Source organism: Lathyrus oleraceus, chromosome 2 (genome assembly GCF_024323335.1).
Source record: "Lathyrus oleraceus cultivar Zhongwan6 chromosome 2, CAAS_Psat_ZW6_1.0, whole genome shotgun sequence".
In the NCBI taxonomy this organism is placed as follows: domain Eukaryota; kingdom Viridiplantae; phylum Streptophyta; class Magnoliopsida; order Fabales; family Fabaceae; genus Lathyrus; species Lathyrus oleraceus.
Genome location: NC_066580.1, coordinates 452,252,739 through 452,265,117, shown reverse-complemented (window position 1 = coordinate 452,265,117; position 12,379 = coordinate 452,252,739). Strand labels below are relative to the sequence as shown.

General features: G+C 36.9%; 1 pseudogene; it reads left to right on the top strand.

The window, feature by feature from the left end:
• The first annotated feature begins 281 nt into the window (after nt 1-281).
• LOC127124383 (uncharacterized) lies at nt 282-381 on the top strand (annotated as a pseudogene).
• The last annotated feature ends 11,998 nt before the right edge of the window (nt 382-12,379 follow it).

The window sequence follows — 12,379 nt, the reverse complement described above, 5'->3', positions numbered from 1 at the left end:
GTGATACGTTTAAACTTTCAATCTTCTGGACCAAAGCATCCACTTTTGCATTAACGTGATCAAGGTTACTTATCTCGTACATGCCAGTTTTCGGTTGAGGTTTTTCCACTGTTGTTCGTTCGGTTCCCCACTGATAGTGGTTTTGGGCCATGCTCTCGATAAGCTGGTAAGCATCAGCATAAGGTTTGTTCATTAGTGCACCACCTGCAGCGGCGTCTATTGTTAACCTTGTATTGTATAAGAGACCATTATAAAATGTGTGAATTACTAACCAGTCTTCCAAACCATGGTGTGGGCAAAGTCTCATCATGTCTTTGTATCTTTCCCATGCTTCGAAAAGAGACTCGTTGTCTTTCTGTTTAAATCCGTTTATCTGGGCTCTTAACATAGCTGTTTTTCTTGGTGGAAAATATCGGGCAAGAAAAACTTTCTTCAACTCGTTCCATGTGGTGACTGAGTTGGAAGGGAGAGATTGAAGCCATCTTCTAGCGCTATCTCTTAATGAGAAAGGAAAAAGACGAAGTCGAATTGCCTCTGAAGTGACACCATTAGCTTTAACAGTATCAGCGTATTGAACAAATACGGATAAATGAAGGTTTGGATCTTCGGTAAGATTTCCAGAGAATTGGTTCTGTTGCACAGCCTGCAACAACGAAGGTTTAAGTTCAAAGTTGTTTGCTTCGATTGCGGGCGGAGCAATACTTGAATGCGGTTCATCTTGCGATGGAGCGACGTAATCTCTAAGAGCACGAGCTGGTTCTGCCATCTCGGTTAAAGAAGGAAAAATGTTTTTGATATCAGGAAGGTTTATAGGAGGGAGATTGTTTTCAGCACGATATTCCCGAATTCGTCGTAAGACTCGGAGATATAGTTCGATATCGTTGATTCGTAAATAGAGCGGTTCGCCTTGAGAGCGAGTGCGTGGCATACAAATCAACGAAAGAAAGAATAGAAGGAAAAAGAAACCTTAGTCTCTACAGCGTAACGGAAGAGTTACGATATCGATTGAATAAAATTCCCCGGCAACGGCGCCAAAAACTTGATCGCTCGACTGTGTGAGTCGAGAATGGGATACAAACTGCAAGTGCACAGTTCTATCGCGTAGTTTTAAAAGATATCGATCCCACAGGGACTTATGAATCGATATACCGTTATCTAAGGTTACTTCGTAAAGCTAAGGTGAATAATAGTTGATTGTTTGGGGAAGGAAGCTAAAAACTAAACTAATATCTAGATTAAATATTAATAAAATGGATATCGGTATGTAGTTCGTCAAAACTAGGGAATCAATTCCTTGTCGGTCTCTCGGTCTTAAAATAAATCGTTTCGATTAACTTTATTGGTTAAAGGTTTTATCTCAAACTCTCGCTCTGTTGAAGAAACCATGATCTTATATTAATGTAGCTGTCACTTATAATTAAGTCAAAAATCATATTTTGAAAACAATAAAGTTGCAGAAACTCTTTTTAAGAAAATACTGACCGTTTTAAACACCCTTATCTCAAACTCTCGCTCTGTTGACTTAGGTTATACAATTAAATCTAAATGCTTAACTCTCGTCCTCACATTCAATCTTTAAAAATACTTTTTGGAAAAAAGTCAGAATTTAATTAATTCTAAAACTTGCTCTCGCCCTGAGATAGACTTAATGACTAACTTACACTGTCCAGTTAAAACCTCAAACTCTCGCTCTGTTGGTTTCAACTTCTTTATGTCTTTTACTTTTGTAAAAAAATCTTGTTATTAAACCTGTAAGTTAAGACCATAAAAAGATTGATTATAATTTTAAGTTTGAATAGACCGACTTAGTCTTGATCCCTTTTTCTGCTTACTTTACATACCGATACCTAGGCGAATTAGCCAGACATGCTAACTAAATAATAATTATTATCATGCATACACAGATTCATTTCAGGCAGACAATGTAAATAAACAATAGAATAAAACATTAAATATTAAATAACAATTAGAGAACCTGAATGCGTAATACAATGGTCTTGAACACTCCACCACAAGCCGGTAGGATTTGTTCTTCGATTCTTCAATTAAACAGTAAATTAAATCAAGGAAATAAAAAAAACTCGAATATAACGTAAGGTTAAATCCGGTATAAAGTTGCACAATAATTTCCGGTGTAGAAACTATTATGCGAAAAATATCTAAAAGCTAAAAACGGGAAAGGTAAATTTGCAAGGGAAGAAGAAAATAAAACTTGCAAAAGAAATAAATAAAATAAACAATATTAATTCTGCTGGAAAAAGAAAAATAAGCAAAAGCTTGAACAGAAAATCGGCAGAGCTTCGGTGTGTGTAAACGGCAAAGAGAGGAGAGCAAACGAGAGGGATTAGGGTAGCTATTTATAGTAGTGCTACTAACTGCCTTTTTCTTCTTTTCCACGAGTCTTCAGCGTGCTAAATTCACGGCTTGGGAATAGGACACGAAGTCCTCAACGTTACTTCCATTCTTCTGAGAGCGTAACTTGCGCCAAAAAGCTAGTGGACTGGTGTGACGCTCGTCACACCATGTGTGACGTCCGTCACAAGGCTACTTCGCGTGACGCTCGTCACGCGTCCTGTGACGTCCGTCACAGGCACAGCATTGGTGACTTGTGCGCTTTGGGCTGGGCTTTGGCCTTTGGTTCCTTTTCTCTCCTTTTTGTTCCTTTTTACACCTCCTTTTCTTCTTTTCTTCACTTTTGCTTCAAAATGGGTACCTGATATAAATAGAAGAGGAATACTGCATAATATCTGATAAAATGAGATAAACTAGCGTAAATGATAATATAATTTAATTGAATTAAGTCTTAAAAAGCGATATAATTTCGCGTTATCAATTGGCTTGTGCTTTGCTTGATGCATTGCTTGTGTACAGTTAACTGTTGACTTGTAGCTTGTCTGTTTGACTGTTTGAGCTGTGTACTGATTATGTTAGATTGATTTCAGGTACATTAGTTGCTATAGTTCATTGTGAACTTGCTTGTGTTGTTGCTTGGTTGCTTAACCAATTGAGGTATAGCATCACTAACTCCATGTAGTCTGGAAGACCTGGCCTGTTACTTGGCCAGGCACCTGTCTGAAGTCCTCCTTAAGAGGCAATGCTTGTGCTTGTTTATCTTTGTCCCCAAGCAGGAAAAGACCTTTGTTAAGGCAATTGGCAGACACAAGAGATGTGCAATCCATCTCCTGCTATTCTGTTGAGTCATCCCTTGGCTCACATTACATGTTGATGCCTTGAGGATAGTAACCCAAGATCCTTGTACAGTTGTACAGTTGAGTCAGTGTCATAAGTGTAGAAGGGTTCCCACTTTCTGAACCCACACTTCCTTTGTCTGAAGCTCTCCCTGGCCAGGGATAAGAGCTGTGAGGCACACCCCTCACTCCCATTTCATCTGCTTCACCCTAACTCTCAATGTTAGGGTTAAGAGCTAACATCACCTGATACAGTTGGCTTGCTTTGGCAGCCTAACCCTTGTGTGAGCCCACTTTGTCTGTATATAGTGTGGGCTATTTGTGATTGTTTGCTTTGATTGCTTTGCCTGTTTAGGATTAGCTTGTTGCCTGTGCAAGTTAGGATAGAAACCTTAACATAGGGCAATGATGCATGATAACTATTAGGCTCGAGTCCAGCTCCCTAGTAGTTTGTGTCTCCCTTTGTATCTGGTTAGGAGAATTTCTTTCCCGTTTAGGGGAACTACGTCGCCCTGATCCTCATACCAGATGAGGTACGTAGGCAGGAGACCGTGCGAGGTCTCTCCGGGCACCCTTTTTTTTCTTTTCGTGTGTGTTTGCTTGACAGTTACTAGGCTCGAGTGCCTGACTCCTTAGTAACTTGTTGTTTGTTTCTTCTTGTGTGTCGGGATATGGATGTAAGACCAGCGATTGGTTGTCCGTATCCTGAGTGTGTTTGTTTGGTTCGGAAGCCGATGTAAGTCCAGTGATTGGCGTTCGGATTCCAGGTTTGCCTGTGTTTGTGTGTATCTTGTTTGGCATGCGTGAGCCGAACTACGGCAGCTCTGATTCTCATTCCAGATGAGATACGTAGGCATAGGATGCGATATCCTAGCGAGCCCTCTCCCCTCTTCTTCCACCTGTGTTGTTTTCAGTGCGTGTGTGTGATGTTTGTTTTAGCAACCTTAACCTATCTTTTTGAGCGTGGATCCCGTCGAGTACGACGGATGCGTAGGGGTGCTAATACCTTCCCTTCGCATAACCGACTCCCGATCCCATTCTCTTTGGTCGCGAGACCATGCTTTTCCCACGTTTACTTCGAGCATTTCCTTTCCCTCTTTTGGGATAAATAACGCACGGTGGCGGCTCTGTGTTGTTTTGTTTTAGCCCGTCGGTTGTTTTTCGCGGATGCGACACACATCATCATGTAACACATACAATGGAGAGTACAAATCAACGCATGGCTAAGCATTCAACATCATGAATCATGTGTATCGAGCAAATCAAGAATTCAACATCAAACTTTAAACCATCGAATCTCACTCGATATGGTATGGAATTTAGTGAATCGAAGCTCAGAACAACCACAACAACATGATCTACAACATTAGCATAAGCAATTTGAGAAAAGAGAGAAAAGATTTCGTGACCTCTTGAAGAGCAGCTTTGGAATTTGCTGAATCCAGGCCTTGCAATGCTTCAAATGTCTTCTAGCAAGCTTGTACAAGTGAATGGATGAATGCTTGAGGTCCAATTGCTCGTGATTCAGCCATAAATGAATTTCACCATTGTTGAGCTTTAAGCTTCAAGCTGCCTCAAATGTGCATGAATTCATGTGATTCTAGGTTCAATCTTGCTTCATGATGCTTCCAGATGAAGAATTATGCAATGAATTGTGGTTTGATTTGAAGAAATTTGAAGAAAAATTGAGAGAAAAAAGTGTGAAAATTTTTGTAGATCTGAAAATTATGATGTGTTGTTTCCTCTGCTGAAAACAGTTAGGGTTTGTGTTATATACTCCCTCCTAATCATCCTCTTAATCATGCTTAGCCAAATGTTAAGTGGAATTAGCAAAATGAGGTGTTTGTGCAATTTAGCTTTTTCATCCTATGCATGAAAATTATGAATGAACAGTGCATGAAATCACTTTAATTTCACTTAAAAATCCATTTTGGAGCTATTGGCAATGATAGAATGTTCAAATAATTGGCCAATTTTAAACTTTAAAAATTCCCTCCAAAAATCAAGTGAAATGGCAAATGATTATGTGATCATAATTCATGAAATGCAATGCATGATTTGGAAAGTAGAGGTCAAGAGAAGAATGTACAAAAAAGAGCCACTTGATTTGGAGCTTTGGTTGAGAAGTTATGCACATTTGAAGTTCCATGTACACCTTGCCATGTTTTGATCATATCTCCTTAACCACACATGAGAAATGGATGATCTTGGACTTTTTGGAAATGGGAGAGAAAGATCTACAACTTTCATGTTCAACAAAATTTCATTTGAAGCATTCTTGATGATGTAATATGAAGTTGAAGTTGGATGAAAACCTTTCCATTTTTGGAAAGTTCAATTTATAGGTCACTTTCTATTTTTGGCAAATTTTGACTGGACCTCAAATCCTTCAAAGTGAGTATTTAAAATGTCAAATGAGACTTGTTTGAACATGAATGAAGTATTTCCCATCATTTCCCACCTTCAAATCCACTGTTGACTTGGCAGTTGACTTTCTAGGCCTTTAGTTGACCTGACAATGTTCTGATGAAAGTCAAGCCTCTACCACTTGAGATTCTGATTCAAAATGATATCATAGCTCAAATGAACTCTTGATAATGATTGTGGTGTCCAAATTCTCAAGAATGGCCACCATCTATAGCTCAATGACTGCCTTTGACTGCTTTGACCTGTGATTACTTCATCTACAAGTAACAAGGTTAGATGACATATTTTTGTACTTTTGGTTAGTGGTAAAAATAAAAAGCAATGATATACAAATGCAAAACATGCTTGGTGATCAAGAACCACTCTCAAAAGATGACCCACCCACAAGGAAGCAAACAAGGTGCACAATGATCCTTGAGGCAATGAAATGATATGATATGATGCCATGAGGGATCTTAGGGACAAAATTGGGGTCTTACAATAACGTCCAAATAAGATTGGATTATCTTAGTTTGGGTTGAGACTTTGTGTGGGTTTTTCTTGAATAAAACCCTTGAGGTTTTTTACTCCAAGAATTGGGGGTTTTTGCACTAACCTTTGCTTCGCAGATTCAGCCGAGTGAAAAGTTTGAAGAACGGAAGGTTCGGTCAAACAAGTAGCGGTAAATGGAGGATTATGAAGAAAGCTTAGGGTTTAAGAGACTTGCGTTCGAAATCAGACGAGCTAAAGTTTTGGAGAACAAGGCATTCTTCCAATAAGGTAGCGGTAAACTGAGGTTTATTCGAAGTGCTTAAAGAACTTGGTTCAACTCAAATCAAGGGGAGAGAATAGAATATGATCTGCAACAACTCTAGGGATTGATCTCCAATGATCATTTGTTCTCTTGTAATTATAATATCCTAATTTTAACCCTAAGATCCCTCATGTTATCTCATCATATACATTGGCATTGGGATCATACCTTGGCATCCTCTTTACCCCTCACCCATTGGGTTTGTTTTGGGAGAGATCGCCAAGCACTATGTGATTGTATCATACTTGTTAAGTAGGGCATATGATCACCCAAGCAATATGTCTTTGTATTTTTCTAACTCTTTTGTAAGTAGGGCATATGATCACCCTTGATTTATCAAGTTCATATCTAGGGTTTAAGACCCTCCTTGCTAAGAGTTCAACCAAGAAATGATCCACAATGGATCTAGGCATCGTATATGAGTCCCTATGATCTTTACATGATATTTTGATCAAGAATTCTTCAAGAGTTTGGAATTGGTTTGCCTTGGAAACCTTAGTTCATCTGGGTATCTTGTGTAACTTCTTCAACAAGCTTCTTCAACAATTGATCAAATATTTTAAGGGAAACTTAAAAATTCATCATATTATGTATTTATGATCTCCCATGAGTCTAAAAAGTCAAGAGGATTGCAAGATAGCAAGTTGGTTGATGGTGGTTGATCAAAGGAATTCATCTGATCAAATCTGGGGTCCCTTAGACCCTATCTCCTACAATTTTTATCATATGAAAATGATTCCAAGAGAAAAGTTTCTATAAATTACATTCCAAACAACTTTCATGTTTAAGTCTAGAGATAGTTTTGCTTGGAAATTCATTTTTTATGGTGAAAGATTATAGGTCATTCTGTCTAAACCCTAATTTGGAGGTCAACTTCCCAAGGCCATAACTTGCTCAATTTTTATGAGATGAAATATTTACAAGTTTCAAAATCAAATTCAAGGTATCTACTTAAACTTTTATGTTTGGAGTAAGAGATAATTCAACTTTTATGAGCATGTGATATGAGGATACATTATAGGTCATTTTGGACCAATACCATTGAACAAGTGATTTTCCTCAACTTCAAAAATGCATAACTCATTCATCTCAAATCCAAATAAGGTCAAATTTGTTACTATTTTTAATTATTTTTAAATACTTACAACTTTGATGAAGACACTTTTCTCATTTGAAGCTCACATAAAAAGTTAGCCAAGGTGGAATAAGTGAGCATATGGCTTGACACTTAGAATTTTTTTTGATATGTTAAAATTTCCAAACTTCCACCTCAAAATCCATCATGATACATGCTTCAAATGGAAAAGTGTTCAACATAAGAGTTGTTCCTCTTGATCTAACCTTTCCAAAGAGTCCAATTTCATCCATTTTGGACAAAGTTTGAGTGGTTTGCGCATGGCTTGAACATGACATCATCATTTGGCAAGATCAAAACTTCAAATAGTTGTACACATTTGCCTTGCATTCCAATTCACTTTGAAACTCATTCACACTTGAGTATGGACCTAATTGAGTGACTTCATGGGCCTATACACGCCCATGCAAGCATGCATCATCTATTGCCAAATTTGGAATTTGAATTTGAAGGTGCAAATATCATGAGTTGCAGCTATAAATAGAGACCTCTAGCATCAACATTAAGGACCCTTGCGCGCCAGCTTTGCTCCAATACCCCAAACCTTCACATTCGAAAGGAGAAACCTGAGAATTTTCTTTAAAAATTGAGTTTGAATCTCACTATTTGGAGATTCAAAACTCCAGGGATCCAAAGCCTTTGTTCCATTTTAATCTACTTCTGCAAGCTTCTTGAGTGAGATCAAGCAAGAATCAAAGCAAGAGCAATCGAACTCTGTACAACATTGAAGGTATTTTCCATATTTTTTCTTCTCTTCGATTCTCTCTCAATTCTCATCAATTCTCTTGGATCATTGGTTGTCTGAAGTCCTACCAATGTAGGCAAGAAGATTGAGTTGCTTGGAGGTCAAATCGAAGCAACTCAGTTCATGTACCTCAAATTTCAACTCCATGTATCTCCCAATATACTTGGAGTTAGGATGAATTGAGGTCAGATTCGTGATCAGTGCCATTTTTACTTTGAAATCATGTCCTTCTTTTTTATTTTTGTGATGGTGATAAGTGAACCAGTCCGGCCAGGGTCGCCTGAGAAGATGACCGACGTTTTGCTCTAGTGTTGAGCTGGAATGGTTCAGAGCCACATGATCATTTCATTTTGTTTTAATCACGAGTGTTGGCTTTGAATACCGTTTGTGTGGCGCGCTGACTCAAGTGCATGGTAGAACGCGCGTTTGGATCCACTTGATCTGCCACCTCAATTAATGAGGGAGATCAAGTGGCCCACGTTTTTTCTCAATATTTAAATTTCATTTTATTTGTGTTATTTTCATTAATTCATATTAAATTTAATATTGATCCAAAAAATATGAGAATTTCACCAAAAAAATTTAAATAAATTCCACTTTCATTTTATGAATTAAAATTATTTTTGGATCATTATTAATATTTTTCAAGATTTAATTGTTTTTGTGAATATTTTTAATTGTTTAAAAATACTTTTAAGTTTCCAAAAATTGGGAAATTTTTTCTCCAAGGTCTTTGACCTTGTTTGACCTATGATAAATCTCATGGCCATTTCTTTGGTGTCTTGATGGGGTTTTAGGAAATTGACCAATCATAATTTAATTTAATGTATATTTTTTATTATTTTTAATTGTTTAAATGCCAAATAAATTGTGTAGAGCCATTTTAATTGACTTTGTGTGTTTGACTTGTGTTGTTGGGCCTCGGTCAAGGTTGATTTGACTTTGTTAGGTTAAGATCATTGGATTTAGGGGATTGATGGAATGTACATTCCATCTCCCAAAATGAATGAATGATCTTAATTTGGTAAAAGGTCTCCTTTGACCAATTTGTGTTGAATTCATTCCCCCTCCCTCTTCATCTCATTCCCCTTCTTCATTCATTTATGTCATGGACCTATGATATCTCTATATCCTAAGGCAAGTTGATTGCAAAAATCAACATGAGTATGGATGAGATTAGGTCCCCCACTTTGCATATTCTTTTTTGTGTGTGGTATGTTTCATGAGCATAGTCCATCATACTATGTCTCTAACATGCATTAACACCAAAATTCAATTTCCCGACCTCAAATAGTTGTGACTTCTACATAAGTCCAATTACGATTGCTTAACATAGCGCTAAATTTGTGACACAAAAAGGCATAGCATTCTAGTAAGCGAGATTGTAAGCCTCCCCTCTTTCATGGTATTGTGTGGAAACTTGGCCTTTTTTCCTTCCTTTGGAAGATGTCTTGGTTCAAGGATCCATGTGTGTGATAAGTGGGTTGAGTGTTCTCCAAAGCATGACTTAAACAAGACAAAGAAAAAGCAAAATTAATCTCTAATCAACTAACAACTAACATTTAATTTCAAGTCATTTACTTTTATGCACTTTAATTTTTAAGCTTTTGTTCATTTGCCATTATTCATACCATCCAACTTGTTTATTTTAATGCCATTTTCACTTTGCTCATTTGGGCCATATTTTTTGATATATTGTGTTTGTGTATACTTGTTTGTTTGTTTGGTCTTTTGACCTTAATGTACATAATAAGAACAAAAACCCTAAAAAAACATCTTGTGTGGATTGTTGGTTTGTTCTGAGATTATTGGACTTAGAATTTAGGCAACATTCCCTATGCAAAGGACTTGGCCAATGCCAACTTTCATGAAACCAAGTTCTTGTGAAGTAAACATCCATCTGACACAATATTGAATATCCATTTGAGTTCATCCGTAAAATGATCATTGTGAAACTGTTATTTTGAACTTATGTCTCATGCTATCTTTGAAGTCATCTGATACATGGGAAATTTTGAAGAAGATCATGGAGTTGCTAAGCTTGGATGTGGCTATCTTTATTTGATGTCTTGCTCTTCATCTTGCTATTTGTGTATTTATTTTGCTTGATTCTAAAGTCCAAAGGGAAATTTGAGTTTCTATATGACATTCTTGTCTATTGGATTGCAGTCCATCGGTCAGATCTTTTCAACTCTCAACTTTTAAATTTGTGCTTAGGATTAGTATCTTCATCCCCAACTTCTTTAATTTCAAAATCTCTCCCCCTTTTAAAAAATCTTTTTTGTTTGTGTTTGTTTTCTAAACTTAGACTCTTTGCAAATTAGAAACATTGGCCTTATGCCATTGCATTTTCAAACTCATTTTCTTAAGCAAACTTGTAAATGAAATTAATCATAATCGACTTAAAATTTCAAAAGCCAAAAGAACTAACACCCATCCAAACCATTTTTAGGCCCTTTGTGCCTTTGTTAAACTTAAAATTTTGTTAAAAGCAATTCATTCACTTTGAAATTGATACCACGAACTACGAGGTTTTGATCCCTCATTTTTATGTTGGTACGTAGGCACAAGTTTGAAGATCTTGTCAAACACAAAAATATAATTAATGAATTCTTTTATCATCCCCCCATTCTATTTTATTGCAAACATCATTTGTACAAAAACACATATGCACACGAGAAAGGGCTCCCTAGGAGTACCTAGGACACTTTGGGTGCTAACACCTTTCCTCTGTGTAACCAACCCCCTTACTTGTAATCTCTGGCATTTTATTAGTTTTGATTTGAAAACTTCTTGCCTTTTTGGGTTTTATTTGTACTTTTCCCTTTTCCCTTGGAAACAATAAAAGCGCGGTGGCGACTCTGGTTTTATTAACATTAAGTTTATCCATAGCTTAATGGTCATGAATTTACCGTTACAGAAATTAAGTGGCGACTCTGCTGGGGAGTAGTCTTTAGTGGGTTTAGCCTACTTTTTTGTGTGTATATAACTGTATATTTGATGTATGTATATTTATTTGTATGATATAATCTGCTTGTTATGCTTGGTGATATTTGAGTGGTGAGATAAGTTCTAATCCGAACTTTAGTGCAATTAAGATAGGAGGATGGTATAGTCATGTTCGACTTGTGTGGAGTAATCCTTAACAAGTTGGCTTGACACCCATCCACTCAGTGGAGACCCTTTTGGAGTTAGGCATGTCACACAAGTTATTTTTGGTTAGGCATTACTATCTCTGATTTGGGGTCCGAGAAGTTGAGGACCGTAGAACATTTAACCCCTCTTGTCCTATTTAGGACGTAGTGCGGAGACTGTTCAAGTGTAGACTTTATAACAGTTGTTACTGAAGGTGAGAAAAACAAGAAAGGGGGGGGTTTGAATTGTTTTGAAAATAAGCACTTTTTCAAAATGAAAATCACACAAGGATTTTTATACTGGTTCGCTTATAACACAAAGCTACTCCAGTCCACCCGACCAAGGTGATTTCGCCTTCAACAAGGACTTAATCCACTAATCTTGAAAGATTGAATACAAACAACGTCTAAGAGAAAGATCTCTTAGTCCTCTCAAGTATACAGACTACACAGAGTCACTTGAGGAAATACAACAAAGATAAAAGCTTATGTAATCTAGAGTGCTTCTAAGATAAGCAAATATTACAACAATAAGAACAAAGAAGTTTCACGTTTCAAGCAAAAGCTTCGTGAAGATTGAGAGAATAAAATGAGTTTATGTGTGTTGATGTTTCAGTATGTGCTTGTTTTCTCTAACTTCCCAATGTTGATTTGCAATCCTTTATATAGGAGAGAAAGAGTCGTTTGAAAGATCATAGCAGATAATAACTCTTGAATAATAATTAGTGCCATAACTTATGTTGCTTGTTGCCAAAGCAACTTTCTCTTCTTGAATGACTACTTTCCAAAAGTAGTTCCTTATCATTCAAAATTGGAGTTAACGTCTCTTTCTGTTTTAGGAAATCCATTTCCATAACTTTACTTGTAATTAACGTTACTCTTCCTTATTTAGCAATTCCATAATCAGAGTCTTCGTGTTTCTGGAGATCTTGGAATCTTGCTATCTAACTTCTGATG